Raw genomic sequence first — 15,595 nt, forward strand, 5'->3', positions numbered from 1 at the left:
TCCTTCTGCTTCAATTTTTTGAAACAGCTTCAGGAGAATAGGTGTTATTTGTTCTTTGAAAGTTTGGTAGAATTCCCGAGGGAATCTGTCAGGTCCTGGGCTCTTGTTTTTGGGAGTTTTTTGATCACTCCTTCGATCTCGTTACTAGATATCAGTCTATTCAGGTTGTCGATTTCTTCCTGGTTCAATTTTGGTAGTTTATGGTTTTCCAGGAATGCATCCATTTCATCTAGGTTGCTAAGCTTATTAGCATATAACTGTTGATAATAATTTCTGATGATTGTTTCTACTTCCTTGGTGTTCGATGTGATCTCTCCCTTTTCATTCATAATTTTATGAATTTGGGCTTTCTCACTTTTCTTTTGGATTAGTGTGGCCAATGGTTTATGGAGCTTATTGATTCTTTCAAAAAACCAGCTTCTAGTTTCATTGATACGTTCTACTGTATCTCTTGTTTCTACCTCATTGATCTCAACTCTAATCTTGATGATTTCTCTTCTTATGTGTGGAGTTAGTTTGATTTGAGGTTGATTCTCCATGTCTTTAAGGTGTAGGGTGTATTCTGGTTTATGGAGCTTATTGATCTTTCAAAAAACCAGCTTCTAATTTCATTGATACATTCTGTTGTATCTCTGGTTTCTACCTCATTGATCTCAACTCTAATCTTGATGATTTCCCTTCTTATGTGTGGAGTTGGTTTGATTTGAGGTTGGTTCTCCAGGTCTTTAAGGTGTAGGGTGTATTCTGGATTTTTCAATTTTTTTTTCAATTTTTTTGAGGGAGGCCTCAATGGCTATGTATTTCCCCCTGGACAGCCTTTGCTGAATCCCATAGGTTTTGGACCAAAGTGTCTTCATTCTCATTGGTTTCCATGAATTGTTTCAGTTCTTCTTTGATCTCCTGGTTGATCCAAGCATTCTTAAGCAGGGTGGTCTTTAGCTTCCAGGTGTTTGAGTTCCTTCTGAACTTTTCCCTGTGATTGAGCTCCAGTTTCAAAGCATTGTGATCTGAGAATATGCAGGGAATAATCTCAGTCTTTTGGTATCAGTTGAGTCCTGATTTGTGACCCCAGTATGTGGTCTATTCTGGAGAAGGTTTCATGTGCACTTGAGAAGAATGAGTATTCTGTTGTTTTCGGGTGGAATGTTCTGTATATATCTATGAGGTCCATCTGGTCTAATGTGTCATTCAATGCTCTTGTTTCTTTATTGATTTTCTTCTTCGATGATCTATTTCTGAGAGAGGCGTGTTAAGATCTCCTACGATTATTGTATTCATATCAATATGACTCTTTATCTTGATTAATAGTTTTCTTAAGTAATTGGCTGCTCCTATATTGGGAGCATAGATATTTACAATTGGTAGATCATCTTGGTGGATAGTCCCTTTAAGGATTATATAGTATCCTTCTGTATCTCTGACTACAGTCTTTAGTTTAAAGTCTAATTTATCTGATATGAGAATCGCTACCCCAGCCTTCTTTTGAGGCCCATCGTCATGAAAGATGTTTCTCCATCCATTCTGAAATTCAGTCTTGCTGGATAAAGTATTCTTGGCTGCATATTCTTCTCATTTAGTGCCCTGAATATACCTTGCCAGACTTTTCTGGCTTGCCAGGTCTCTGTGGACAGGTCTGACGTTATTCTGATGAGCTTTCTTCTGTAAGTAAGGAGCCTCTTTGCCCTGGCGGCTTTCAAGAGATTATACCTATAATTATAATTCCTCAATTTGACTATCAGGTGTCGTGATTTTTTTTAGAATGTATTATCTTGGGTGGACACCGTTCAGCCTCTAGTACATGAACATTGATTCCATTCACGAGATTGGGAAAATTTTCATGAAGGACTTGTTCCGCTCTATTTTCTAGACTTCTTTCTTTCTCCTCCCCTTCAGGGATTCCAATAATTCTGACATTGGAACGCTTCATGGCATCATTTATTTCCCTGATTCTGTTTTCGTGCTTTCTAAGCTGTTTGTTCCAGGCTTCCTCCTGATCCTTTCTCTCTCTCTGTTTGTCCTCCAGATCACTAATTCTATCTTCTGTCTCAGTTACCCTAGGTTTGAGAGAGTTTAGATTAGACTGGAACTCATTGAGAGCATTATGAACCTCCTCCCTGGTAGCTTTAAGCTCCGCCCTAACATTGTGAACATCCTGTCTGGTCGCTTTCATTTCAGCCCTAATCAATTCCATTTGGTCATCCATGGCTTTCTCCAACCTAGCTATTTCCTGGATAATTGTTAGCCTGAATTCTCTTTCCAACATATTGTATATGTTGATAGCCTTTAGCTCTGTTGCAGAAGGTCCATCTTCTGTATTTTTCTTCTGTTGGGCATTCGTCCTCCTAGTCATTTCGGTGGGAGATGACTGAACAGATGTAGCTGGATGTATCAACTGTGATGCAGTCAAGGTGCACCCTGGAACACTTCTGAGCAATCAGGATTCCCCACCCAAAGGAGAGACAAAAGAAAAGAAAAAGAAAAAGAAAGAGAGAGAGAGACAGGAAAGAAAGGGAAGATGAAAGAGAAGGTTCAGCCCCGATGGGCCCCAAGGTAAGATTTATGAAGGAGACAAACAAAAAGACTGATACAAGCGTATGACAAGAGAAAAAAAATATATATATATGCAAATAAAGGAAGAACCTCGTCAAAAAGAATCCCAAGTGTAAGATTTATATGCTATCAGGACAAACACAAAAACACATAAACACTGGTAGAAGAAGAAGATGGGAGAGTCGTTGTAAATTCTCACTGTATGCAAGGTTGGTTATTTTTGATTCTTCCTGGATGTATCTTGACATCTTTGTTAAAGTACTCAACTCTCCTAAGATAAATGGGATTAAAAATTGGTTTACCTATAGGGGTAGTATTGATTGGGGAAAGGATATTACTTTGAAGTTTAACTCTATATGAATATTAGAGGATAAAAATAAAAAGGAATAAACTAGACTAAACTAATCTAAAATTTTAAAAGGAATTCAAAAAATAAAAATGCAAAAGAAAAACATAGGTGTATGTATCAAAAATTTCAGGTTAGAAGTGTATTATGTAATTTGATGTACTGTACAGCTTGCTGTGATGGTAAATAGGTTTAAAAAATTACCTATGTGTAAAAAAAAAAATGAACCAGAATAGTGGGAACGAGTGAAAAATAAAAGTTTTCCTATGAAGTAGTGGTTGTTCTCTTGTCGTCCTTTTTTTTTTTTTTTTTTTTCTTGGTTTGTTTTCTGGGGGAGGGGCCTGCCACGTGGGTTGTAAGTCAATGATGTTTCCTGAGTTAAGTCCTCCCGCCCCTCTCAAGGGGGTGGGCTCTGAGGAAACTGGTTTTTTTCAGGCTTTTGTTCTCTGGCGGTTTTTATGTTTGTTCACTTTTTTTTCTCTCACCTTGTCCACTTTTGATGGTTTTTGTAGTTTTAGAGGAAAACAAGCCGCACCCTGATCTCCCTCTCAGAGAGAAGCCTCAGTCTGGGTGCAGAGCCTAAGTAAGTTCCCCCTTGGCCACTGGCAGAGCAGGTTCCAAGTTGCAGACCCTGGGGAAGCAGGATCTTTTGCTTGTACCCAAAGCCAAGGCAGTGGTGGCTGCCTGGAAGCTCCCGACCATCAGAGAGGTTCCACGCAGCAATCGCACACTGAGATTTTCCCGCTGGCCCAGGCTGGGAGTGCCTGGTCTTGCTGGGACTAAGAGTGCCCGGCTTGCGCACACCTCTTTCAGGGGTGGCTATGGGTCATGCGTGCATCTCAGGCACTGAGAACGGGGCACAGGTCTGAAAGCACCAGGCTGGGCTTCTGTGCACCTCTGTCAGGGGAGAATTTGGGGAGCGCAGCTTAGGCTCTGAAACAATGGCGTGGGTCAAAGAGCGCCGGCTGGGCCTTTATAACTTTCTCAGGGGAGCATGAGGGACGTGTGCGCGTGTCTCAGGCTTTGTAGTAGGGCTTGCGTTCTGCCCACCGGCGTGGCTCCCATCCCCTCACAGGAGCTAGAACCCATGCATTCTCGGGTGCACTGGTGGCGTAGGGACCAAGACCTGGTTTCTCCATTGCACTCTCTCTGCCTCAGCACTGGGGAGGCTGTCCTGGGACCTGGACTTAAGCCCCTGTCTCTAGCCACCCCGATTCCCACAATTTCCCCCTGGGATCCTTTGCTCTTTTGGAGTGGTTTCAACCAGTCTCCAAGTTAATGCTAGTCCCCAGAGGCAGGGCACTCTCGATCATATTGGGGTATTACTTTCCAACGGGTCGCCTCTGGTGGCTCCCTCTCCCTTTTGTTTATCTTCAGATATCAGTCCTCTGTTCCCACACCGCTTTACCTGCCCACTGGCGTCTTCTGCCCCTGTAGAGATCCAGATGTGTATAATTCTGATCTCAGGCTGATTTCATGGGTGAATGGAGTTCTTTGGTAGGTAATCAGCTAGCTTTGGGGTACAGGCTGAAAAGGGGCCTCCTCCTACTTCCCCGCCATCTTGTCCCCCACAATGAGCAATCTTTTAATAGACTATGTAGTACCTCACTAAAATCTGACTCTCAATATTGCTAATATCTGAAACAGATCTTTTTCAATATTTTTAAGCCACCGAATATTGTTAAAATAAATATTCTACATTTTCTTGGTCTCTAAAGATGATTCACTGGTAATCATTTCTTTTTCAGACCTTTACAATATATTTTACCATAATTCTGGTTCCTCTGGGCTGCTGATGTCAAGTCTTCTTTCCTTGTCCACTTCCTAACATACTCAACAGTGCCAGGTCTTCCTCACACACTCCCCTTCAGCTGCCCAATGGGCTTTAGTTCAAGAGCTGAATCTAATCTACAGATCCATGTGTTTCTGTTTGTTTCAATGAACCTATGCATTGTAAACTATAATTTTTGCCATAGTTAAATACACTTTTCACTTTGAGGGCACTTACTTTGTAATTGTGTAAATACAGCCCACATTCACTCCTAAAAAACTGAGTTTACTTTTTCTCCTCTTCAACCTTATAAAATTTCAAGAAAGCCTGCTAGATAACAGAACCTGATTTCAACCTGATTTCATTGTATGTTAGCCACATTGCCTTCTCCAAAGGATTGTATCTTTGAAATGACAGAGCAATGAAAAAATCTACCATGCACATGTTTAATTCATAGACTGTATTTATGTTTAAATATTTAAAACATAGATTTTGTAATTACACTAAAAGTGATCCATCACTTTGGATATGCAGTATAATAATATTTAGACATATAATAACTCTACACAGGGTCCATTGTTAAAAAGCACAATTTTGGTCTTAAATACATTTATTTCTCTCTCTCTTTTGACTTCCAAATTCCACTCTACTTGTTGTCCATCTCTCACTCCTGATAGATGAGGCAAGTTAACTCCTTACAATTAAAGGAAGCAGGAGACTCTATGAAAAAGAAATCACTTTTTCCAAAGTAAGTTTTATTGACTGTGGATCTGAGTCAGTAAACTGACTTGGCTAAGACAGAAATTGTCACAGCTTGTTCCTATTAACCCCTCTTTCTACCCACCACATTACCCACTCCTGAGCACACACCCAGTCCCTGGACATTATATAACTTTCCTACCCTGTGTAATACAAAAACTAATTCTAAAACTGTGACCTCTTTGAGAGTTGGAACCAGGTCAATTAATCTTTGCATCCCCAAGGCTTAACAAAATGCCCAGGACACGTGTGAGCTCACTGAATAAATGTCTGGACAGGGATCAGTTAAAATTAAATGAACTTTAAATTTTTCTGATGCTCTTACATTTTTTTCTCCAATCTTAAAACTACGGTTAAGGGTGAATATAGGGCAAAGCCTCACAATCACACTGGCCTGAATTCCTTCAATTTTTATTCTGTGAAATCAGAAAAAGATAATAATTCTCAGAATGTTAAGACAGACTAGTCCAGTTAGTCTTATCTCTATTGTGGCATTACTATCTAAATAGAATATGCTTACATTAACATTTCCATTAAATTATTTGTTAAATTCCAGACTTCCATTCAATGTACTATATCAATAGGTTACTGAAAAACATTCACAATTGTTTATTGATACTGACAGAAAAACAAAAATAAATCAACATACTAAAATTTATAATCATGCCTTCTTTTATGGGCTTTATATTTATCTGACAGTATCAATAAATATCTCTCCATAGGTAGAATAATATCCATAAAAAAGATTCATCAGAAAAAAAGTTTTTAAAATACCTTCATTGACAGCAAATGACAGACACATGTAAGTGAAAACTAATTTTATTAGAAAAATAATTGCACTGATTTCCTATAATTGGATGGCTTTAAAAATCACCACAGCTTCAATTACTCAAAGATTGTGATGGAATTTCACCTTATGAAAATGCAGGAAGTTAACCAAATTATTTATTTCTTTTAAATGGTGGGTAACATGAATAAAGTAGTACTGTGTTATTTAAATTTAATTTAAAAACAATTTATAGGATGAAAATTGCTGTACTTCTTAATCAGAGAGTCACTCTGGTGGAACTGCTATAATAAAAGCTTTTCTTTAGTATACAATTTAGTTGTCCTGTTAGAAAACGAATTCTTGTATCTCCAAATTACAAATTGGTTCACACTTTCTTTTTTTTTCTTTTTTAATTTCTTTTCAGCATAACAGTGGTTCACACTTTCACCATTTCTCTGATCCTGAAGTTTGCCTGTGATGGAATGAAGAGGATGAAATCTGATAACCTCATTGCTTTTAGTTTACATTTCTGTCTTGCACAATTGTCAACCTTGTATTATGCTAATCTCCAATCAAACACCATTACTACACAGTGAAAGAGTGCAAAAAAAAAAAAAAAAAGAGGTGGAACTGAACGTGTTCCAGGTTGCTACCCTTCCCACAGTTTCCCATTCATCAGAGGGCACCATGCCCACCTCAGCTTTTTCCTGCAAATGAAATTTCTTTCTGATCACCAAGAAGTCAAGGCAGCATGAACAAGATATGCAACTGCAGGGAAAATAAAGGAGTTATGCAAACTAAACAGTCTTTTTATAGGTATCATTTAATCACATCAACTGTTGATACCAACACCTAACAGAATGAAACTGAATAAATTAGCAGAATCAAAAATTACAATTCCACAAATCATTTTAGATCATAGGATCAAATGGCTGAAGGGTATCTTAAAGACCATTTTGTCCTATCATTTTATTTTGTCAGTAAGGAAACTGACACTCAGGAGAGATAAGCCACTTATCTAAAGTCACACACCCTATAAATGTCTCACCCAGAGCTAGAACCCCAGTCACTTAATGCCTAGCCTAGTACTTTTTCCACATCACCAATCTGGTTACAAGCAGAGTGCTTCAGTGCAATCATTTCATCATTGCATTCATTCTTAGCCCCTTTTTGCCCCTCAAAAATCTCATTTGTAAACCTGTTATCTTTTCAATACGTATTTACATTTGAATGTATTTTATAACATAAAACTTTTTTCCTGACTCTTTTTTTTATTATTATTAGCTACTACCAGCCTAAGTTTTGTCAACCTCACAACTCTTCTGTTCCCATATGTTACAGTCGCCTTAACCATATCAAGTTAAATTGTTTGAATACCCCACAGGACTGACAGAGCTCATAAAATTCAACATCTAGTGTCACAATTCATAGTGAACTTTCCACAGATATTGTTAAAAGAAATGAAAGATGACACTTCAATTCAGTTAATTAAAAATACATTCGTAATAAGGTCAAAAGAAAAGTAAGTGTTTTTAGACATGAACATGGTAAAATATAGATGCTACAGGACTGTATGTAAAACTATTTAATCTTATAAATATGTCATTTTAATTCCCGCTAATGGAGATGGACACTTTTTTTTAAGATTTTATTTATTTGACAGACAGAAATCACAGGTAGGCAAAGAGGCAGGCAGAGAGAGAGAGGAAGGGAAGTAGGCTCCCCACTGAGCAGAGAGCCCGACGTGGGGCTCAATCCCAGGACCCTGGGATCATGACCTGAGCCGAAGGCAGAGGCTTTAACACACTGAGCCACCCAGGCGCCCCAAGATGGACACTTTTAAAAATGTAATGAAGGGGCGCCTGAGTGGCTCAGTTAGTTAAGCAACTGGCTTCTGCTCAGGTCATGATCTTGGAGTCCCGGGATCTAGTCCCGCATTGAGCTCCCAATGCCATGGGGAGTCTGCTTCTCCTTCTGACCTTCTCCCCTCTCATGCTCTCACTCACTCTCTCTCTCTCTCAAATAAATAAATAAAATACTTTTTTAAAAAATGTAATGGAACTAGATGTTAATTGGCAAATTCTGCCTCACCAAGATAGGGCACTGCATAGAGGATTCTATGCACGATCTTGATTTTAAATATTGTGTTAATGAGTACATAAAAAACATATTTCGATTTTCACTTAGATGTTTTATTTAGGATGGAAAATTAGATTATGTGTATAATAAACTACCATTGAATTAAAATTACACATAAATCATCAAAGTATAATTTTAAAAACTCATCAGATAGTGTAAGCAGAATAGTAACAGTAAATAATACAATGAGAATATCAATTGCCCTGAATTATGCATTAGCTATATCAAAAACTAAATCACTATATAACACCAAGATGATTGCATTTTCCTTTCTTCTGCTTCTTTCCTATCCTTTATCTTTATCTATATTTACTTTTTAGTGTGTTAGAGTCCATCATCAAAGGAATGAGACTGATACAACGCAAAGGTCAAGCAAAGCTTTATTTCATGCCAGCACCGAGAATCAAACCGACTGGTTAGGGCAGTCTCCTACAGAGATGACCCCCATTTTCACAGACTAGCTTTCATAAAGCAAAGGCCATGTGGTTGATTGAGCCTGGCCAATGAGATTGTCTCCACCACCTGACTCATCCTTGCATTCTGGTCTCTGTTCTCACCACCCGACCTGACCCATCCTTGTATTTGGGCTTTGTTATCAGGGGTTGGTTGACCATATTTTACTGGTTTCCTGGACTTGCTTCTAAATAAGTTCCTCTGGGGGGAGGGGGACAAGGTCAGTTTAAGTTTTACTGCACAAACAACAAAATGGGTGTTTGACCGAGATGGAGTCACCCTGGCTAGATAGGCCCTTACAAGGGTATCTGCCAATCCCATGACGCCACTTCCTACAATTTCCAAACAGGCATGGGTGCCAGCTATTATGTGTGTACTGTGTAAGTGATACCACATCTGCCTCTGAGCCCAAGATGATTGGACATATAGAAACATTTGATGTAGGCTGGGCTGGTTTTTATTCTAGGTCCTCCCCTAATCCACAGGTGATCAATGAGAGCGAACATTGACTTCAAGGTGTGCCAAGTAGATTCTTCTCCCAGGAATTGGACTTGTGATGGAAATGATGTGGATCAGCCTCTGCTGTTTGGGTAAATGGAGAACATTTAGGGAGGCTATGTTTTTGTGTATGCTGTATTTGTTGATATTATAAAAGTTGATCTGGAGAAGAGTAAAAGAGAAAGAAAAGCTTCCTAGTTTCTTGACAGCTCTCTAATCATTGTTTCCAGTTGCCCATGAGGCCAAAACTGCCTTTTTTACTTGGGTTTCCTCGAGATACAGTATTTCATACAGTAAATTCCCCCTTTTTACATTAATCTGAATGCACCTCTATTATTTATAATCAAATACAATTATAACTAAGACCCTTTTCCTTTTTTTCCCTTTCTTCCTCTCTTTTTCTTATACACATGCAAACACACATACATACACACATTCACACACATGCATACCAATTTAAATTATAATTTGGGAATTCTAAAATTCCATATGTTGGATGACTTTGAGACCCTACCTTTTGCCTTTGCCACATTATACCTTTATTTTTTGCATCAGCTGAAATGTTTCTTAGGGATCTATAAAAACAATAGGAATGAGGATTGGAGATCACCTGTCCCCAGAGAATTATAATACATTATCTAATTTCACCTCTCTTCACTACTTTCTCAGTTAATAAGGAACCATAGCTCTTGATTTAGTCTTGCTCATATTTTTAATTATTTACTGAGCAATATGTATTTATTGAACTTAATAGCCTCTAGTTCCAATGTGAATATCAAATAGATACCTTGAAACTGTTTCTTCTTAGGTATCTATGAGCAACAATGTTGCTGTCCATCTTTCAGTTAGCATGTAGACAAAACTTGCTTTTTCAGCTATATAATTACAAAGACAGAAATGATATGCTGTGTTACAATTTGCATGGCATGTAGATTTATGGGTTGGTTTATTTGTTTTTTATTATTCTCACAATTCATTCATAAATCAAACCAATATATTGTTCAATCATCAAAGCTAGCCAAAGTACAGAGCCAACTAGTTTGTCGTCCAAGAGTGCTGTTGTTGGTTTTTCCAGCAATGTAGATTTAACTTTTGCTGTATTTCATCATATACAATTTGAAGGTATTAACAATATTTTCTTAGAAGACAGTTACCTTAAAATCCTAGAAAAATCAAAGTTTTTATCCCCCTCAAAAAGGCTAAGTTGTATTGATTTTAACTTTAAAAATATAGAGGCTCTAAAGGAGAGGGATCAGTAAATTCATGGGGGGCAAATGACTAAAAAAAACTCCGTCCATATCACTATCTCTACTTCTGTTTTTGATTTGGTATCAAGTAGTTACTAAGCACCGGTGAATAATCTACACATGTACATTGTAAGCTGACTATGTGGGAAACTCTGTGTTTAGCTATGTGACAGATGCTAACTGTAAAAGATGTAGTTAGTACTCGTCCAAAAAAAGTTTAGAATTAGATAAAGTCTAGAAAGACATATTCAAATTAAATCATGTGAAGAATATGATCTCACTGATATGTGGAATTTGAGAAACAAGGCAGAAGATTATAGGAAAATAGAGGGGGGAAAATGAAACAAGACAAAACCAGAGAGGGAGACAAAATATAGGAGACTCTTAATCTCAGGAAACAAATTGAGGGGTTGCTGGAATGAGGAGGGGTGGGAGGGATGGTGTGTCTTGCTGATGTACATTGGGAAGGGTATGGGCTATGTTGAGTGCTGTGAATTGTGTAAGACTAATGAATCACAGACCTATACCCCTAAAATAATATATTATATGCTAATAAATAAAATGAAATTTAAAAAATAAACAATGTCATGAAAATTTGCTAAGTACCAAACTATTTGCAGAGATACTGATACAAATCCTAAAAGAGAAAACATTATGGGCTCAAGCAAGCAAGGACAACTTCTAGGTGAAGTATGACTTGGGTCTATCCATTCATCCAGCAAATTATTATTGTGCCAAGTATGGTGTTTAACTCTGGAGTTTTATGTAAAAGGACAAATAATAATTGCAATGGCAGAAAGAACGATGGGTAACATTCCTAGAGCTGAAGAATAGAAACAAAGATACAAACAAGGGGTATACAAAACATATCTTAGGAACATTGATTAGATTTGTTTCCTTCTTAAAAGAAGTCATGAGATATATTTAGAAAAGTTGTTTATGGCTTTATATGTAATATCTTGGAAGCCAGGTTAAGGAGTTTAATCTTCACCCTTAAAGGAAGTGACAAGTCACTCAAATGGCAATGACAAGCAAAATTTTGAACATCAACAAAAACATATAGTAGTTACCCTATGTCCACAGTTTCACTTTCTGCAATTTCAATTACTTGTAGTCCACTGCAGTCCAGAAGCAGATGATTCTCCTTCTGATGCATCTTATGACCAGAAGGTCGCTAGTAACCTAACATTAAATCACATTAAATCACAACATTAAATCATTCACCTCACTTCATCTCATCACATAGGCATTTTATCATCTCACATCATCACAAGAAGAAGGGTGACTATATTACAATAAGGTATTTTGAGAGAGAGACCACATTCACATAACTTTTGTTACAGTATAATTGTTCTATTTGCTTATTAGTTATTACTGTTAATTTTGATAAATTAATAATAATGACACTTCCCAACTAAGAAAATTAGTTCTTCCTCACAAGCCTAGACCCTGAAGATGTTGGAAAACTAAAAGAAAATGTGCATAAACTTAATGAACACTAGGCATCAGGTGAACCACTTAACACTTTTTCTATCCTTTCTATAGCTGTTGTACATGACCCTGTTTCTGAGAAAACTCAGGGCATCACTACAGAAAAATACTTAACTCTCTTAGCTTTGATGTGGGATAAGAAAAAAAAAAATGAGTTGCCTTAAAGGGTGAAATAAGTGACTGGAACAAAATTTTCTCTACTTTTAGTAGACATTTTAGAGTGTTTACTCAGCAAAGCACTGCACTGTATTGAAAGGAAGGAGAACGGAAGTATGCAAACATGACAAAGGCACAGCCTCTGCTCTCAAAGGAGCTTGTAATAAGTTACAGATGATCATCTATACATAAAACAAAATACTTAGGATTAGGGGAGAGGTAAAAGCAGTTCTGAAAGTTGTGAATCAAAATCCCTGTAACATGGTGTGGAAAGGTCACTTGTAAACCCTGTTCCAGAGACAAGGTTCAGTCAGTAATAATTGGCTAGCCATGTAAAGTTTTGATGGTATTATCAATTAAAGAACATTATTTACACACTGTACTCTTTATTTTAAACACGAGAATTTATTTCTAAATCAATTACGATTTGAAGAAAAATGTAAATGAAGAGCTTTTATTTTAAACTTAATTTTGGATGATGTCATGATTCAAAGCATCAGAAATAGTATTAAAAATGAAAAAAAATTTTAACTCATATTTTAGAACTCTAATATTTTAAGCAAATAGTTTGATGAAAGCAAGAAAGAAAGGGAGTTCAGTGGCTTTTTGGAGGAAACATTTGGCACTCTTCCATGAGTTGCTTGCTGTAAGAGCCAGAATTTGATCAGGAGGAGCTGAAATCTTCTTCATGCTGCTCTGGTGGCCCAGAGATTCTGGCTTTATACAACACCATCTGGACCAGTGTGAACAACAAAGTCAAACCTCCCACGTGCATTTGCCTGGCTGGGCAAATCAAATTCAGAGCAGTGTACAGGCTGCTCTTGGCCTCCATCAGTTTTCTTTCTTTCTTGGTGGTGTGGATAGCTCCAAGGTGCAACAGCCATCATGAAGAGAATAAGGCAGCTTTTCCTAGTTCCATATATTGCAAACAGTCCAGTTGTGAGCTGCTGTTCATCCAGGTTTTTGGCAACTATAATTACTCAGCTTTCTGCACCATCTTCTCTGTGAATCAATGAGCTTTCCTTGCATATAAATCCTAACAAGTGTCTTCTTTGTGAATCCCTCATGAAAGGAGGTTTCTCCTGATTGTTTTGCAAATGGGGGTGAATGTGGCTAGTGAGCCTGAGCTGAGTTTCACAGACTATTTTATTCCAAATCCTATTTATCATTTCAGTCTCTCATTAATTTTAGTCATGCCTGCTTTTCTGTTTTTCTACCCTTGGTAAAATTCAAAGTTTTGAGATCACTACAATAGATTTTGAAAACGAAGAGGTTGTAAGCCTATACAGTAATCTATGGTTTCACAAATCCAAGAACATCTAAATACTATTTTTTCCATTTTATTTTATTTCTTTTCAGCGTTCCAGCATTCATTGTTTATGCAACACACCCAGTGCTCCATGCGGTATGTGCCCTCCATAAAACCCACCATCAGGCTCCTCCATAAAACTCACCATCAGGCTCAGCCAACCCCATAACCCCTCCCCTCCAAAACCCAGTTTCTCAGGGTCAACACTCTCTCGTGATTTGTCTCCTCCTCCAATTTCCCCAAACTCACTTCTCCACTCCATCTCCCAATGTCCTCCATGTTATTCCTTTTGCTCCACAAGTGAGTGAAACCATATGATAATTGACTCTCTCTGCTTGACTTAATTCACTCAACATAATCTCTTCCAGTCCCATCCATGTTGATACAAAAGTTGGGTATTCATCCTTTCTGATGGAGGCATAGTACTCCATTGTGTATATGGACCATATCTTCTTTAGCCGTTTGTCCATTGAAGGGCATCTTGGTTCTTTCCACAGTTTGGCAACTGTGGCCATTGCTGCTATGAGCATTGGGATACAGATGACCCTTCTTTTCACTACATCTGTATCTTTGGGGCAAATACCCAGTAGTGTAATTGCAGGGTCACAGGGTAGCTCTATACACTGTTTTCCAAAGTGGCTGCACCAACTTGTATTCCCACCAACAGTGTAAGAGTGTTTTCCCCTTTCTCCACATCCTCTCCTGCACTTGTTATTTAATGTCTTGTTAATTTGGGCCATTCTAACTGGTGTAATTTGATATCTCAATGTGGCTTTTGATTTGAATCTCCTGACAGCTAATGATGATGAACAATTTTTCATGTGTCTGCTAGCCATTTGTATGTCTTCTTTGGAGAAGTGTCTGTTCATGTCTTCTGCCCATTTTTTTGATGTGATTATCTGTTTTGTGTGTGTTGAGTTTGAGGAGTTCTTTATAGATCCTAGATATCAGCCCTTTGTCTGTAGTGTCATTTGTGAATATCTTCTCCTATTCTGTGAGTCACCTCTTTGTTTTGTTGATGGTTTCCTTTGCTGCACAGAAGCTTTTGATGTGGATGAAGTCCTAAAAGTTCACTTTCGCGTTTGTTTCCTTTACCTTTGGAGACATATCTTGAAAGAAGCTGCTGTACCGTATGTCGTAGAGGTTACTGCCTATGTTCTCCTCCAGGATTTTGATAGATTCCTGCCTCACATTGAGGTCTTTTATCCATTTTGAGTTTATCTTTGTGTATGATGTAAGAGAATGATCGAGTTTCATTCTTCTACACATAGCTGTGCCCATTTTCCCAGGACCTTTTATTGAAGAGACTGTCTTTTTTCCACTGGATATTTTTTCCTGCTTTGTTGAAGATTATCGGACCTTAGCATTGAGGGTCCATATCTGGGCTCTTTACTCTGGTCCACTAGTCTATGTGTCTGTTTCTATTCCAATAGCATGCTGTCTTGGTGATCACAGCTTTGTAATAAAGCTTGAAATCAGGCAATGTGATGTACCCACTTTTGTTTTTATTTTTCAACATTTCCTTAGCGATGCAGGGTCTCTTCGGTTTCCATGCAAATTTTAGCATTGTCTGTTCCAGCTCTCTGAAAAATGTCAGTGGAATTTTGATTACAATGACATTGAAAGTATAGAGGGCTCTAGGCAATATAGATATTTTAACAATGTTTATTTTTCTGATACATGAGGATGCAATGCTCTCCTATCTTTTCATGTCTTCAATTTCTCTTATGAGTGTTCTGTAGTTCCTCGAGTACAGATCCTTTACCTCTTTGCTTAGGTTTATTCCAAGGTATCTTGTGTTTCTTGTTGCTATAGTAAATGGAATTAATTCTCTAATTTCCCTTCCTATATTTTCATTGTTAGTGTGTAAGAAAGCAACTGATTTCTGTACATTGATTTTGTATCCTGCCACATTACTGAATTGCTGTATGAGTTCTAATAATTTGGGGGTGGAGTTTTTTGGGTTTTCCATATAAAGTATCATGTCATCTGTGAAGAGAGAGTTTGACTTCTTCTTTGCCAATTTGAATTTCTGATTGCTGTTGCTAGGACTTCTAGTACTATGTTGAACAACAGTGACAAGGATGGACATCCTTGTCATGCTCCT

This window comes from Mustela nigripes, chromosome X, assembly GCF_022355385.1.
Source record: "Mustela nigripes isolate SB6536 chromosome X, MUSNIG.SB6536, whole genome shotgun sequence".
NCBI lineage: Eukaryota > Metazoa > Chordata > Mammalia > Carnivora > Mustelidae > Mustela > Mustela nigripes.